We start from the raw sequence: 2,894 nt of genomic DNA, 5'->3' as shown, positions 1-2,894 counted from the left end.
CACGCACATACACATATACACGCACCTCACTCGCACAGACACATACACACATTCACACACCCACAGGTATACACACACACACATACACACATACACAGACGCACGCACACATGCGCGAACACACACACACATACTCACATACACAGACATACACAGACACGCACACATGCACATACACACATACACGCACGCACACTCGCACAGACACACACACATTCACATACCCACACGTATACACACACACGCATACACAGACGCACGCACACATGCGTGAACACTCACACACATACTCACATACACTGACATACACAGTCACGCACACATGTACATACACACATACACGCACGCACACTCGCACAGACAAACACCCACCCACACGTATACACCACACAGACACATACACAAACGCACGCACACACACATACTACACACACATACTCACATACACTGACATACACAGACACGCACACATGTACATGCACACATACACGCACGCACATTCGCACAGAGACACACACACACACAGTTTCACACCACACGCACGCAGCACACCCCACACTCATTAATCTGCTTGTCTGTGCCGAGTTGACTAAAAAAAAAATACACGAACGAATACACCAACAAAGACCACATTTATTATTAATTAATTATCACCTCTGTACGTTCCTCTATTTTTATCGATCGAGACAGCACTTGCGTACAGCAATTAAATTTTCAAGCATTTGTATACAGCTACTGTATTCGAATATTTTAGAATTCGACATTTTCCATCGTTTTTTTTACTCTTTTACTTGTTTCGGTCATTTGACTGCGGCCATGCTGGAGCACCGCCTTTAGTCGAGCAAATCGACCGACTCCAGTACTTATTCTTTGTAAGCCTAGTACATATTCTATCTGACTCTTTTGCTGAATCGCTAAGTTACGGGGATGTAAACACACCAGCATCGGTTGTCAAGCAATGCTAGGGGGGGGACAAACACAAACAAACAAACATATACACACATACATATATATATATACATGGAACGCCATGTTGGATCGTTAGCCCCTACACGCAATTTTTTTCTCTCCTTGTTTCTCTCCTTGTTTCTTTTCTGTGTATCTTTCTGTCGAAGAGCGTAGGCTCGAAACGTAAAAGACTTGTTTTATTTCTATTCCTGAGCGCCATGCTAATACATTGTTTGTTTGTACTCCACCTGCCTTCGTCTTTTGTTTATTTTTGTAAACCTTCCGTTATATACATACATATATATATATATATATATATATATATACACATATATACGACAGGCTTCTTTCAGTTTCCGTCTACCAAATCCACTCACAAGGCTTTGGTAGACCCGAGACAATAGTAAGAGACACTTGCCCAAGGTGCCAGGCAGTGGGACTGAACCCAGAACCATGTGGTTGGTAAACAAGCTATTTACCACACAGCCACTCCTGCGCCTATAAACAGGCGTCTGTTCATATATTTAAATGGCTGGACCATGTTCTTTCGCTTTCTGCATTTGTTGATGCGAGGTCTTTGTTTCACTTAAATTCGGAGTTAAATCTCTACAAAATATCATATAACTCAGTTAAAATGACGGTGAATGATTTAGTGATTAGGGTATTCGGTTCGCGGTCGTAAGGCCATGAGCTCGATTCCTGGCGGCGCGCTGTGATCTTAAGCAAGACACTTTATTTCAAGTTGCTCCAGTCCACTTAGCTGACAAAAATGAATAGTACCTTTAACTCAAAGGGTCAGCCTTGTCACATTCTGTGTCACGCTGAATCTCCCCAAGAAGTACATTAAGGGTACATGTGTCTTATTCCTTTATTGCCCACAAGGGGCTAAACATAGAGGGGACAAACGAGGATAGACAAACGGAATAAGTCGATTACATCGATCCCAGTTCGTAACTGATACTTAATTTATCGACCCCGAAAGGATGAAAGGCGAAGTCGACTTCGGTGGAATTTGAACTCAGAATGTAACGGCAGACGAAATATTGCTAAGCATTTCGCCCGGCGTGCTAATGTTTCTTATTTCTTTATTGCCTACAAGGGGCTAAACATAGAGAGGACAAACAAGGACAGATAAAGGGATTAAGTCGATTACATTGACCCCAGTGCGTAACTGGTACTTAAATTAATCGACTCCGAAAGGAGGAAAGGCAAAGTCGACCTCGGCGGAATTTGAACTCAGAACGTAGCGGCAGACGAAATACTGCCAAGCATTTCGCCCCGGCGTGCTAACGTTTCTGCCAGCTCGCCGCCGCCGTTAAGGGTACATGTGTCTGTGAGGTACTCAGCCACTTGCACGTTTATTTCAGGAGCTGGCTGTTCTGTTGATCGATTTAACTGGAACACTCGTCATCGTAATAGATGAAGTGCCAGTGTCTGCAGCCCTCCCTTAAAATCAATATCATCATCATCATCATTACTAGAGACGTTAATTTTTATCTCTCTATATATAAACAGCAAAATGTCTGTCTGTGTGTGTGTCCTTTATACAAATCCACAAAGTTTCAGTTAGAGGCTCGCACTCTCTATGGTCATTCAAACCCGTCCAAGGGTGGTCGTGCACATCTTTACATTTCCCCAGTCACCCCGCGAAGCCATTAAAAAATCAGAAGTGACTTTTTTGTCAATTTTCTATCCGAAACCCAATCAAAATGCCCGAAACTTGATACGCCAATTGAATGCCAACTAGCTGTATGTGATTGGTCGGAGATTTGGACAGTACTCGCGTGTATGTGCCCACGCACGCAGCTGTATATGCATGCACTAGCACTATGACCCGGCAACGCCGGGTCATAGTGCTAGTATTTTATAAATGAATCATCCGTATTTGAATTTACACTTAACTTCAGTAAGTACAAATGTAATCACAAAAATCTCAGCCACAGTAA

Source organism: Octopus sinensis, unplaced genomic scaffold (genome assembly GCF_006345805.1).
Source record: "Octopus sinensis unplaced genomic scaffold, ASM634580v1 Contig01451, whole genome shotgun sequence".
Taxonomy (NCBI): domain Eukaryota; kingdom Metazoa; phylum Mollusca; class Cephalopoda; order Octopoda; family Octopodidae; genus Octopus; species Octopus sinensis.
This window is presented reverse-complemented; position numbering follows the sequence as displayed.